The sequence below is a fragment of the Crinia signifera genome, chromosome 3, assembly GCF_055691185.1.
Source record: "Crinia signifera chromosome 3, ASM5569118v1, whole genome shotgun sequence".
Taxonomy (NCBI): domain Eukaryota; kingdom Metazoa; phylum Chordata; class Amphibia; order Anura; family Myobatrachidae; genus Crinia; species Crinia signifera.
The window spans coordinates 62,036,226-62,051,556 of NC_139219.1; positions in this window are offsets into that span (position 1 = coordinate 62,036,226).

Sequence of the window (15,331 nt, forward strand, 5' to 3'; positions counted from 1 at the left end):
GACAATGAATTTATGTGATCAAGTCTGAGCATCTGGCTCTTCACAGTTCCTGACATTAGCACAGACAACAGAATCAGTGGACTATTGAATGCAATTACAGTAAGAAAGATAGACAATAAAGATTGATCATTCCTCCTCCTTTTTATCACCCACAGAAACTAGTGGGGGTTAAAGCTTGCCTTGAGCTGCCTTTGTTTAACTATGATTGAAAATATGTATTTGTGTTGGTAAAACACTTGAGCTTGTACTGTACCACTTCATTTAGCGGACACACTATCAAATGAAATGAAAAGTGAACTGCCGAAAGCAACAGTTATTATGCGTTAATGATGAATATTTATTTAGCATTGCTCACATATCAAAGACAAAACAAATTTATTCTAGTCATCTAGTTTTTTTGGTTTTTTTGCTACACATGGGTAATTGGAAGATTTTTAAACTAATCTTTGGGTTTTTTATTATTTCTTTCTTTACTTTTTCTTTAAACAAATTTCTTAGCACATAAATTAATAATTGTTTCTGAGGTTATTACCATAGACAATAGTGATCATTAACAACATGTCATAGATTCATGCTAGCAGTTTCCATAAGTCGACATAGACACCAAAAACATGAAAAATTTATGTCAACCATTTTTGAGTCAACCTTTTCCATGTCCACATAATGCTTGTGTCGACCTAATGACTGTTGACATATAGTGGTTGGCAAAATGAATGTCGACCTAAGTTTTAAGACTCATAACCCATTTAAAAAAAAGCTAGAGTCTCCTGTATGTAGAGTTATACACAAATCTTAAGGTGCGTACACACAGATCGATTTGGCAAAAGATCTGGGTGTTCCCGACCGAATGAAGCAACCAATCGCTCATGTTTATGAGCGATATAGTTGCCGATGTGCGTACTCGGCGGTCATTTTTAGAAAGATCATAGACCAATCTTTAGCAATGTGTACCAATCACTTCATGTGTATGCACGATGAACGATTTGGTAAAGCTGATTGGCTGGCTCCCACTCCCCTCCACCATCATTAAAGATCAATTGTTCATGTGTAATTGTTTGCTCAATCGTTCATCATTTGACACCAAATCATTTGTGCAGGAGTTCAGAGGAAATCATTAAATACATTGAATCGTTTGCCAAATCGCTCCGTGTGTACGCACCTTTAGGCCGGATTCCCCATATCCATATTCTTGGTTTCATGACCCTCATTATAATCAGTTTGCATGTATACTAGTGTTATCCCTGAACCAATATATACAACTGATATTAGGCAAAATAGCACATAAGCAAATATTGTATAGTCTGCAGTTCTGTCATCATACACTCGCTTAACTTAACCCACATGAATAAGTTACTTTACAACACAGTCACACACCTTCTGTCTCAAGTAGAAAGGCGTTTGATTTTCATGTGACTCTGATAGATATTTATCATAGTTAAAGAGTGAAGTTAGTATGTAAAACTAAGTGCTTTCTATATGGGGCAAAGGGTGGAATAGGCACATTAATATTGGGCGTACCCGTACTCACGACCATACAACCCTGAGAAAGGGATTGATGTCTGGAAACATGTTGGTGTAGGAGGGTGTTTTGTGACAGAGCAATATCTAAGTAGGAGCAAGGTAAGGCTGAATGCTGTTGTTAGAACATCAAATCGATCTGGACAAGGGCGTAACTACCATAAGTGCAAGGGGTGCAGCTGCTATGGGGCCCAGAGGTAAAGGGGGCCCATCTTTGCGGTCTTAGTAATATGTTTTACATACATTTATCACCATCAGTTAAATAGGGGGCCCTTACAAACTTTTGCTATGGGGCCTACAAATATCTAGGTACGCCTCTGAATCTGGATACAGGTTCTTCTAAACAATAGTGGAAAGTTTTGGAAAGCTATATTTTTGATAATAAGGATTTTCTCCACTTCTTCACCAAAAAGATACCTTTACAAGAGTCGATCTGCCCACAACATCGTGATTACGGGTACACCCCATATTGATGTAGGGAGTCATTTAAGCTACCATGATATTTTTAGAATAAGAGCTAGTTATATGAGTTTGGGACGCCAATAAGCACCTGATGTTCCGTGTTATGTTTACAAAGCATGCAAAGTAGATAGATGTGAATTGGCCCGTATGCTCCGTATCTTTATCTCTCCACATATTGCCATCTGTGTGGGAGGAGAACACCCTATTCATCACTCCTGAAGGACTAGGATATCGACTAACATCCATATAGAAGGAAGTATAATTTTTATTTATGCTCTTATTTCCCTTTGTCACAAATTGGAAGCACCTTGTTTCACATACAGTACCACCTTCACTCTTTAACTACGGTTTTCAGTCTATAGGGTTTGGACTTAAGTGTATTGTAGAAATGGGCTCACCTTAGGGACCACTCCATTACTCTTCAAACACCTCCTATATACCTGAATATTTTTGCATGGCTTGGAGATTAGATAAACTGGGGAGAGATAAAATAATAACCAATAAGCATCTGTAAATTTACAGACTATAAGGGCTATTTACTAAGCCTTAAATGGACATAAATTGTACAGAGATAAAGTACCACCCAGTCAGCTGCTAGCTGTAATTTTTCAAACACAGCCTGTAATATGGCTGATTGACTGACACTTAATCCCTATCCACTTTATCTCCATCCAGGGCTTATTAAATAGACTCCTGTTTGTGAAAAAAGACAGAGATGAATGGTTAACACTTTATCTCTACTTTATATCTCTCTGTGCTTTTATGATAAATCTCCACATCTGCCTGTAGTTGTATGTGTATCAGTGGCATACAGTAACTACAAAATGTGTCTTTCTTGTCCACTTGCTGCTTGATGCTGCCGTCGGGTCTGTGGCCGGGACCTGGAGATCTACTTGTCTGCCATCCTGGCGCTCCTCCTGGCTCCTGCTGCTACTGAAAAATTACCCTCACAAAATGGTTGCCCATAACAGCAGACCGTTTTTAAGGATGCTGGAAGAGGCCACCACCTCCCCTACCATCCTCATAAACTGACTGCTGTCAGGGGCAGACTTTCTGTGAGTGAAATTTTTCATTAGAAGGAGCAGGGAGGAGTACCGGGACCACAGACAAGTAGATCTGTGGTTCCTGGTCACAGCCCCAGCCGTGGCGGCTAGCAGTAAGGCAGGTCCCTTGGATCAGGGGCAAATTTAGGTGTCAGGTCGCAGTCTGGACTGTCACTGCCTGCTGGATGGCCCTGGAGGGAGGGAGACCGGGAGGGGGAGGATTACCTTCACTGTCAACACACTTCCAGGGACGGGCACGCCACTCGACTCAGCATGCTATTTTTTGCACCTAGATATAGCGCTAGGGACCCCCAATATATAGAGAAGCCTTGGCGACTGCTTGGGGGCTTAAATCATACATTTGCGCAAATATATGTAACCAATATCTCTAAATTCTATTATTATGTAGTGTTCAAAACTGGTTAAAAGTACCGCAGAATAACAGAAATTAAGATATCTGGTAGGGTGCCTGTAATAGAGCTGCTTTGCCAAGCTGCAACAAAAATGAAGGGGTGTCACCCCCTTATGGATTTCACAAAATATATACAAGGGTAGTAGCCCAACTAAGAAATATATGGATTTATTAAATAATAACACATAAAAAATTGGCTAAGAGCCCAATAAAATTTAAAAAACATGAAATATTCATAAAAATGGGGTAACAGCTGCATACAATTGTGCAAATTTTAGAAATATATTGGATATCACCTCAGTTCCTGTAATGTCCTTCTCTTTTTGGGCCCAAAATGTGTGATCCGTCCAGGTAAGTTGTACTGTTACTGTTTCTCAAACTACTTCCACCAAATGGAATGGGGGAGGTGGCATTACTCCACAATGGTGATTCAGATTCTGGAAAAGATAGAATACAGATGGAGCGCCTCTAATTTGGTGTCAGGCACTCCATCTGGAGTGAGCGTCTCACACGCACGCACGTCCCCATCACTCGGCAGCAGGGAGCGGAATCCCTGCCCGTCTCCGCTTCAGGGAGACGGGCAGGGTTAGGGGGGGTTGGGGGGCTGCGGGCAGTGACGGGGGAGCGGCAGTGAGGTGGCAGAGGGCAGCGGTGGGCTCAGGCAGAGAAGGGTGAGTGAGCATCTTGTGCATGCACGCCACCTTCCATCTGATGGCGAGTCCTGCCATCGGCGATAGAATTGCCAGGACCTGCAAGAACCAGAGACGCTCCATCTGTATATCGCTCTGTGTGTTTCCCCCTCCAGTCCCAAATGCTCTTATTAGGTTTTACACATAATCTGCTGTTTATGGAGAGAGGGGAAATAAGATGGGATCCCTGGGTCCCCTATAGCCCTCCACTAGTTAGATACAACTGTGCTTTACTGTTCGCATTCTCCCTGCCAGGTTCTTCTTTTTGCTGCTGCACAAAAGGGAGAATTGGTGATGTCATTGAGCTCTGGCAACTTGACAGAACAGGGGTCCAGAGTACAGTGTCTCCTGGGCACCTCGCTCTTAATATAGATTTAATTTAATGGTTTTACATGACCCCATACAGGAATTTTGCTAGTTAAATAAAAAATAAAAATAAAACATTTTAAAATTATAACTTTATAACTGAAGATTAAACACAAAAAAATATGAATACATTTAGCCTTTTGTCTTTTAAAATATTGTTTCTGCACTTTTCAGTTAATGATACTGACAAATGGTTGGAATATGATGAGATGTAATAACAACCATCACTTGTAGAAGAATGAATTGAGCTCTTTGTTCAACTGAATTAAGGGACTTAATGATAAAGCCTGGAAAAAAATGTAGTTATGTAAATGATTCCATCCACTGTGTACTGCCAGCAAGGAAGCAATGCAAATTGCAAAATAACAAAAAATTACACTTATAAGGTAAATATACAATAGTACAGTAAATGAACTTTTAAAAGGTTAAAATGGCAAATATTGCTTATTATATAGAGAGAAGTTGGCGTAACATCACATCCTGCCTTCTGAATGATTAATATTTTAGGTGAACAATCTTTTTACAATTCTTAATCAAAACATTAATTAGAATTTATTTAAAGGAACTTTATTTCCCTTCTATATACTGTATACCCCACTGTGACTAATTGTCCCTCTCTACTGTACATCCATTAAATGTAATGATTTGCACTTGCTCTTAGTTATGATAGTTAAAGCATTCTAATAGAAACACCATTGGTTTTTATATAACTATACAATAACTATACAAATGTACCTATCTAAGTTTCATCCTACTCGGTTTTAGCCAAAAACTTTGTGATGCAGTAAAGAAAGTTTATATTATAACAGAGAACCACTATGTAGTTTTCCAAGTAACCATAATACAATTGGATTACAGTCAGCAACCCTGTGGTCATGCCAGTGTTGATTGAAAACATCAGGATGCCTAAGCTTGAATACTGGCATCCCGATGGTGAATATTTAAAGGTCAAGGTCAGGCTGTGGAAGGGAAGGTTAGGTTACTACTGGGGGGACTAAGGGTTAGGCTGTTAACAAAGAAAAGTGTATGGTTAGGCTGTGGAGAGGGGGGGGGTTAGGTTTACGCACCTGATAAAGGGTTTAAGTTTAGGCTGTGGGGTAGGGCAGTAGCACACGCAGGGGGGGGTTCCGAGTACCCAGAAACCCCCCCAGGAATCTAAGGACCCTAGTCTGAAACTCGAGGGTCCCCTCTTTCCATGGGTATAAGAATTTTAAAAATCGGCCCTGGGGAACCAGAGATATCTGAATTCAAAGGAGTGGTCCCCATCCAAGCCTGTTAATTGCTCTTCCCAGTCAGATATTTCAGGTTCTGTCTGACTTAGAGTTTTCTGAGGGTATATTCCAAAAGCTGGGACTCTCCCCCTTTGATGAACACTAGTAGCTTGTATCTACTGTTCCCAGAACCAGAGATATCAGCCTTCCAGCAGCTGGTTAAGGCTCCAGCTCCACACACCTGGTATGTACTGTAGTTTTATATACTCGTTGGCGGATTGCTCTGCCTCCTGGACTCTGATCCCCTAGTCACCAGTACCATTTGGTAGGAGGGATTCTCTAGTTTTTAATTCCATTAAAATCTAAGAAATCTAGTTCCAGGAACTGGAGATATCTGCAGTCAAGCAAGCTGTCCTCCCACCCGAAAATTCTGAATAATATGCTCACTCCACACCCATCCTCTGCGTATTAAACATCCTCTACCACCCTGGAAGTTATGCATCAGGGCCTCCTTATTCAGCCCAATGCCCCCATCTCCCACCCCATCTCCCACCATCTGTGCAGTAATGGGGTAATTAGTGGAAATTACTGATTCAGGCCCTACATGCTGAGCGGTTGATATAATACCCCCTACCACCCGCGGGACATCAAAGCTTCCCCCACCCCTACCGCTGGAGGATCGGTAGGGGCCCCAATACATTGCTATGCCCAGGGGTCTACACTAATGTTAAATATATATATTATTATTATTTATATACATTTGGTCTATCTATAATACTTTAACTGACTCGGCATATACTGGGTCACCTAAGTGTCCATCTCCGTGCTTTGCTCCGCCCCTCTCTGGAAACCCCCTTCTGAAAATCCTGCGTTTGCCCCTGTAGGGGGTTAGGTGTAAATGTATGAATTGTATGTAAATAGTATAGCGTTAGCAAAGATTGCACGGCAATCAAACTTAAGTCAAATAGCAAGGGAATCTCACCGTATGTACACACCATTAATTGAATACCGTCCTTATTTTCTGTACATTAGTATCTATGGTTACAATTGGATTCTCTTTTTCATTACAAACATCAGGGACAATTCAGACCCACAGCGGGCCGGATTTGGCCCCGTCCCTGATGGTTGGGTTTGCACATGCATGAATATGCGCACGTGGAAACCCCAGGAGCAAATGGCTTCGTTGAGTTTCACACTCGCCGGGCTCTTTGCTGAATGGTGGTTGGGAAAAAGGGCGGGCCATGGAGTGGAAGCAGGGGAATGGCCAGTGTTTTATGGGCGTGATTTAACATTGAATGCATTGTATTCAATGTTAAATTCCTATGTAAAATCGGGTCCTTTGTATGCCATTATAATTCCTATGTAAAATCGGGTCCTTTGTATGCCATTATAATTGAATGCATTGTATTCAATGTTAAATTCCTATGTAAAATCGGGTCCTTTGTATGCCATTATAATGGCATACAATGCGACCGATGCGATGGACCCGATTTTACATAGGGAACAATGTTAAATGGCCCAATGGACCCGATTTTTGATTGTATCCCCACCCTGATGGGTAATTTGTATGTGAAATGCCCCCCCCCCCCCATTGTTAACGCTACCCCACGATGAACGCCAACCCAAAGCGTGGTGAGCGCAGCGAGCCCGCGAGGGGTGGCGGTACGCGTCCTCCGACTGTTTCATACCCCCACTATCCACGACGGCGTGGAGTTGATTTTATATAGTGTGGCGAGCGCAGCGAGCCACCGAGCCCGAAGCGTTGAGAGCCACGCGAGGGGACGCGTAATACCTGTGAAGTAATGCGCGTCCCCTCGCAGGGCTCGCTGCGCTCACCACACTTTGGGCTCGGTGGCTCGCTGTACTCGCCACACTGTATAAAATCATCTCAACGCTGACGTGGATAGTGGGGGTATAAAAAGGTTGGAGGACGCGTATCACCACTCCTCGCCGGCTCGCTGCGCTCGCCACGCTTCGGTTGGCATTCATCGTGGGGTGGCGTTAACAATGGGGGGGGGGGGGGGCATTTGACCCATCAGGGTGGGGATACAATGAAAATTGTAGTCTGGGGGGGCATTTTACATTGGTTCCAATGTAAAAATCGCGTTGATCGCATCGCATGCGATTTGGTTGCATGAGATGCGATCGACGCGATTTTTAGGACCTGATGGATACAATTTTTATCGCTGGCGCCGTGCTAGGAAACAAGTACCGATTTAAGTGTTATTCTGTGTACACACGGTGCGATTTGACATTCGATTTTGACTATACACTATAGTCAAAATCAAATCGGTATCGTATATCGAATGGAAATATGCGCCGATGTGCGCTCCCATTCAGCTGTAATCCAAAAGCCAAATAGACAGGGCAGAAATGACCATATAGTGCAGATTGAATGTAGATAGCATGAATTGTATGTAAATAGTACAGAGTTAGCAAAGATTGTATAGCAATCAAATCTTAATAGAATAGCAAAGGCATCTCACGGTGTGTACACACCATAGTATTTGTTTTATTTTTTTTTATTTTTTTTACTTCTGATCAGTAAAATTACACACAGTAGTTTACGCTGAGTTTGAACTAATAAACAAAATGTATTTATTTGAATGAGTGTAATATGTTCTTGATTACTTCCACCGTGCTTTAGCTCCTAGTGAAATGTCCTCGTCTTGGGGCACTTGTGGCTACAAGTCAGTCGTTACTTTGTTTTCCCACCTTTTCTTACCATTTCATTTCCGTTTACAGCACATCATGTTCTCACTAAAAAGAGTCGCTTATTTCTTTTAACAGTTGAAATTGCTGGAAGTGATTTAACTGTCATTTAATTTGATTCCTCTCTTATGTCTGCTGAGAAATATGTTTAATGTACTGGAAATTATGTTAATAAGAAAAAGCATTATCTCATTTAATGAAATAAATACACAAATATTTCAAAATAAAATAAAGAGGCAATCTTCAGCGTGAAAATGTCTCTTATGGTTTGCATAAAATAAACAAATGGGAAAATTCATGAATATATTGAAACACTAACAAAAAGGAGAGACCAGCTCCAGGAGAACACAAAGGAGGAACAGTATCTGCATTGCATATCTTCTAGCAATAAAAAATATAGTGTAGCCGTGACATTTGTCAGGAGCAATACAAAGCCTCCGTTGTAGCAAGAGAAAAGATACATTGTATTACTGCACATATGGAACAGAAACATTGTTGTACATTGACTCGGCTGCTACACTTATCTTAAAGTAATTAGAAAGGATTGTTCTTTAATAACAAAAACATTTATCTTTCAAATGTTCCATAGAAAGATACTGTATATAAGAAATTATAAGAATCTTAATAAAAAAGAAAACTGTGCCATAATTTATTATACAGCATAAAAGTGAAAGAATAGAAGAAAAATAAATAACAAGCTTATAATCCTATAGATCGTGATATTATTATCAATTATGGTTCCCACACGCACTCACAGGACCTTATTTGCATGGCCGCATGCATTCAGCCGATGTTAGCGCTTTGCACATTTCTGCACATGTGCATGCACTGGGTGCGTGCACCCATGGCAAACAAACTGTTCACCCATCTTTGTGGGCAGAGGGCGGGGGGGGGGGTGGTGGGCATCAAGGGCATTCCCATGGGAACGTTGGGCGTTCTCATGCTAATCAAGCCATGACGGAAATGCGGGAAGGGGGGGGGGAGCAGCTGACACCCACTCCCCCCATGTGTACATACATATATAAGGTTGTTCAGAGCAAACTTACATATGCGTGCCCCTTCTACATCTTTCAATGGTCGGCAGCCTTCGAAAGATGTGGGACGGTCCGAGTGGGATGCAAATGGATGTTTATGTAAAATATCCATTCGCAGCCATTGCGAACATACGTGACATGTGAATGGTGGGCCGGCGTACCACCATTCTAATGGCGGCATCTGGTTCACTCGCGAGGAGTGAATTTGCATCCGAGCTAATGACCCAGTATAACACACACGCACGGCTGCCTTTGTCAGGGCCGGCAACAGAAATCTTGGGGCCCTTTACAGTGATATTTCTGAGGCCCCCCACACAGAGTGAGAGTCAACAGTGGGCTAGTCCACATAATGACAGTTGCCAGGTGGAATTTCGCATTCAGCATAAACTAGTAAGCAGAATGCTGTGACCATACAAATAAATGGCCACAGATGCGTTCAAATCAACTCTATGGACTTTTTTGCAATTACTTGATTTGGACTAAGTTTCAAATTAAATCTGCTAATGTCAGCTGACTGTTGCTATGTAAATCCTTTTACCCCAATATAATGTCTATCATTGGTGCAAACAGTATATAACCTCAGGTTCTAACATTTATTTGATCTGATTCCCAGATAGATGAGTACCAAACAACACCTTGATTACTACACACACTCACTGTGCATCTCTGTGGCTAATCGTCTCCCCTTTGTTTGCCAATGTGCCCTCATGTTTTGAGCTAATGGGATGGGGGATACAGGGGCTGCAGCCACTAGCTATAAAGGGGAACAAATCAGATGTCAATTTTAATCGATTATAAATAAAAGTCATTGACTTACATACTTCTGTCTCTGTGTGACTCTGAACCCTTGTTAAAGCAAAAAATTGCATGGACACCAGGGGCACACACATTGCATGGGCACACTGACACACACATTGCATGGGCAACAGGGGCACACTGACACACACAGATACATTGCAGGGGCACATTGACACACAAGGACACATTGCTTGGGCACTAGGGGCACACTGACACACATATACATTGCAGGGGCACACTAATACACACATTGCATTGGCACATTGACACACAAGGACACATTGTTTGGGCACTAGGGGCACACTGACACACATATACATTGCAGGGGCACACTAATACACACATTGCATTGGCACCAGGGGCACATTGACACACAAGGACACATTGCTTGGGCACTAGGGGCACACTGACACACATATTGCATGGGCACACATAGTGTTGGGGCATGTGCATTCCCCCTCCCTTTCAAAACAGAATACCTCCGTGCTGGGCTGCCTGTCTGCTGACAAGCTGCTGGAGTGGACTGGTGAGAAGCATTCATAACTTGCACTGGCCCTGGAACAGCTGCTTATGAGCTATACCTGGCAGAGGTGCCTGGAGACGGCGCCTACTTCTGGTGCGATGCGGCTGCGGAGCTGGGGGACAGGAGAAGATCACCTCTGTGCGGCGACAGGGACATATAGGGGAGCGGCGCCGGCGGGCCTTTCATTAGCAACTAGTAGTTGCTCCGTAGTTATGCCCAGCTCACTTTCGTAGTGCCCCCTCCCCGTGGTCTCGGCTCCCTCTCTAGTGCTCACCTTTCCCTCCTGCAGACTGCCTGCCACAGTCACTGTTGCCGACATCCGACAGCTGCTGCTTCCAAGTGCCAAGAGCACTCACTCACGAGACAGGGGGTGGGGCAGCACAGTAGATGGCCGGGGACACATAACACTGTACACAAAGTAAATAATACAGGTGGACCGCGGCTCTGGGGCCCTTCAGATTGCCGGGGCCCGTCACACGTGTCCCCCTTGACCCCCCCTGTCGCCGGGCCTGGCCTTTGTACAGAATACGGTCGTATTGTCGACAGCACTTAGGTCGACAGTCATTAGGTCGGCACCATTGGGTCGACAGGTGGGAAGGTTGACAGGTGTCTAGGTGGACATGGGTGAAGGTTGACAGGTGTCAAGGTCGACATGGGTTTAGATCGACACAGCATTAGATCGACAGGTCGGAAGGTCGACATGTTTTTTTTTACTGTTTTTTGAGCCGACATGTGCCGACAGGTGGTATTTCATGCCCTACCATCCACTGGGAGAATAAAATAGTGTGCCGAGCGCAGCAAGGCACCGTGCCCGAAGCATTGCGAGTGTAGTGAGTGATGCGAGGGGCTGCGGTTGACTTCCAACTGTGTCCATGTTGACTGTGTCGACATTCAGGTAAAGAGACAGTAAAAAAAACATGTTGACCTTCTGACCTGCTGACCTAACCCATGTACCTAATGCTGTGTCGACCTAAACCAATGTCGATTTTGCCCCCTGTCGACCTAGACACCTGTCGAGCTTCACTGAACAAAATTGAGTGAGACTACACCTTCTGTGCGCCTGGGCAGCCTAAGGGGAATTACACCAAATTGATATCCCTAAAATATCAAATGTGAACAAGATACAAAAACAGAGTGCAGGTGTTATTCCCGAGTGGCGTCCTAATAAGAAGAGTACGTCCCTGTAGATAAAGGGACGATCCTCTTCTCTGTAAATGTGAGATATTGTATAATACCACCAATGGCACATTTCACTTCCATTTTTTCCGGTATCCATAATCGGGAAGGAAATTTGGTTACCTTCGGATGGTCCGGGAACACACAATCAGTTGGTTGGTCTGTCTGATACGGAGAAGAGGACCCCTTTCCGATCAGAAGGAGCGTGGTGGTATTATACAATATCTCACATTTACGGAGAAGAGGATCGTCCCTTTATCTACAGGGACGTACTCTTCTTATTAGGGCGCCACTCGGGAATAACACCTGCACTCTGTTTTTGTACCTGTCGAGCTTCACCCATGTCGACCTAGACACCTGTCGACCTTCCCACCTGTCGACCCAACGATGTTGACCTAATGACTGTCGACAATACGATCCACACCCCTTTGTACCACATGTTATTTTTCCTTCACTTCTATTGCTCCATTTTTTTAAGAATCCAACATGATTATGTTCTTACAAAAAATGGGAGTTGCACAAATCAATTTATAGATACAGTAGCAAAGAAAGGATAAGCTCTAAAGGAAACACATACAAAAATATATGCCTAGCACCAGTATTTGTATGTAAAATGCAGAGGTGTTAGGAGCATATTGTATGCATCGTTCTTAATGCTCCTGTTATGCCTGTGTACTTACTAGGTTATGCATGTTTTAAGTAGAGATCTGCAGGTTAAATTTACCCAGATCTCAAAACGGGATTTTATTGGCTATCCATTAGTCACATGCTTTGTAGGCAGAACTTGTGACAGCCGACAACCAATAAGATCCCATTAAAAATCTGGGTAAATCCGAACATCTCTAGTTTTAAGTAAAGGTTCTGTTCATTATTACCCCCTAGTATTCTGAAATTCCAAAAACTGAAAGATTTCAGAGTTTGCCTGTGAGAACCAATACCATCTATAGATATTGCATAGATTTAACAAACAATCAGATTCTACTTATCATTTATCTAGCACCTTCTAGAAGATAATAGCTAGAATCCAAATGATTGGTATGGGTAATATGACACTTCAGAAACACTCACTTTATCAAATGGATCCTGAGATAAATAATCCACAGATTTAATATGGGAATTACCCTGGTTTTTCTGTCTGTGAGAAGCAGTCTAAACATGGCATCAAAATTAATATGGTGCAAGGAAATATGTCCAAATTGCTCATCAACCCTTTGGGCCTGATTCAGATTCTGAATCGATTACATCTTTGTAGTGGCATAGTAAAGGGGATGTCACTAATATCTTGGTGGATGGGATACCAGCAGTCAGAATATTAATGCCTACATTTTAACTATCGCTACTAGCCCAGTGGCAGAACTTCAATGAGAAAACTTATGTGGAAATCTTAAATGCCGTCATATGGGTGAGTCAGGGTTAGGCTCAGGGTTGGGGGGTGTTAGGTTTAAGCTAGGGAAGATTTAGGGTTAGCCTGCGAGTCAGAAAGGTTAGGGTAGGGCTGCAGGGGCGAGGTTAGGGTTAGTCACATTAAGGTTAAGGTTAGGTTCGTATGCTGAGGCTACAGTTAGGTTGTGGGAAGGGAGGGTTAGGGGCAATGTTCCCTCTAATTTTACAAAGGCTGTGTGCGGCAAAAGATTTTGGCTGTGCAACTTTGGAATTAAATTTACATTTTTGTACATCACTTATATATAACTGGAAAATGACGTTCAGCATTTGTGTTAACTTTACTTCAAAATGATATTAAACATTTAAACATTGAAAACACAGCACACAATGTAGTTAATGGGTGAAACACACATTAATTGAGTCCACAACTGCAAAAAGGGACCACTGATGCTTTGTGCGCTCTGTTGTAATGTCTGTGCGCACGCTCGTCGAATTGTGTGCGCGCGCACGTGCGCACAGCTTAGAGGGAACACTGGTTAGGGGAGGGCTGGGGGAAGGTTTGTATACTTACCGGACCCCTATCCGGATTCTCTGCATCAGAAAGCTGGCATCTGCCAGCATCCCCAAAAGGTTGACATGGAGTTTTTCACCTTTTTTGCACCAGACATGTGACGACAGGCAGTATTTCATGCGCTTCCATCCATTAGAGCAGGCATGTCCAACGTTGGCCCTCCAGATGTTTTGAAACTACACATCCCAGCATGCTTTGCAATAGTTTTAGCATTCTCGAATAGCAAAACTGTGGCAAAGCATGCTGGGATGTGTAGTTTCACAACATCTGGAGGGCCAACGTTGGACATGCCTGCATTAGAGCGTGGTGGGAGAATAAAATAGGGAGTGCAGCGAGCCATGCGAGGGGACGCGGTTCTACATTTTAGTGTCCATGTCAACTGTGTTGACATTTTTGAACAAAAAAAGTGAAAAACACTATGTCGACCTTTTGACTGTTGACCTTCTCCATGTCGACCTAATGGTTGTGTTGACCTAATGACATGTCGACCTAAACCCATGTCAACCTTTTTGCATGTCGACCTTCTTACATGGATGTCGACCTAATGGTGTCGACCTCTTTGCTGTCTACCGGTTGTCCCACACCCAGATTCTGTGTACTATTTTTCTGTTGAATCCTATAAACAGTTTTTGGTTTGCTACGGGTAACATTACATCTTTTCATTTTAGAAGTTTTAATAAATTTACCCCTGTGTGCTATTTTTTGCATTGCTTTTGCCTCAGAATAAACCCCCCCCCCCCGCCCCCAATGAATGTGTAGCGATTCTCCTCCTTCTGAAGGAGCAGAGAGCTCAAGCATCACAATACTAGATTTTGAGCTATCGCCTGTCATCTCATTTTCTTTGTACTTTTTTTCTATTTCTGTTGTGCTTTGAGAAACAATTATCTACCAAGTCAGGATTCTCAACTGGTTTCTGGCAGTTCGGGCTTCAGTGGAAACAAATCGACTGGAAAGCTGCTTGAAAACCGTCAATATACCCCTGGATTCATTTGATTTAATTTACCTGCCTTCTGTTATATTTTTCATGTTTCTATATATTTTTTTGTTTTGTTTTGTTTTTTTGTTACTGGAAAAGTATTGGTAGTGTAGGGCTTTTAACAAAACAGCAATTATATATTTTGAAGGGATTGCATGTTGTTTCAGACTTTACTTCAAGCCTTTCTCAAACATATGGTGAGCAATCAGGTCTGCAATCACTGGTTTCATATTATGTAGAGCATGATTTCAGTATTATGCTATTATCCATCTGTTTCTGTAGGAAAAGACATGAACCTTTGTTTAAGAGGTCAGTTGCTTCATTGCAAACTGCATTTGAGAACTTCATCTCTGCTCACTTGAGATCATTTTGCGATTCACTTCAAACAACCAGCTCATCTTGTGTAGACAACTGACAGGTGAAACTGCAATAGAATTAGGCCAATTTAATCTTTATA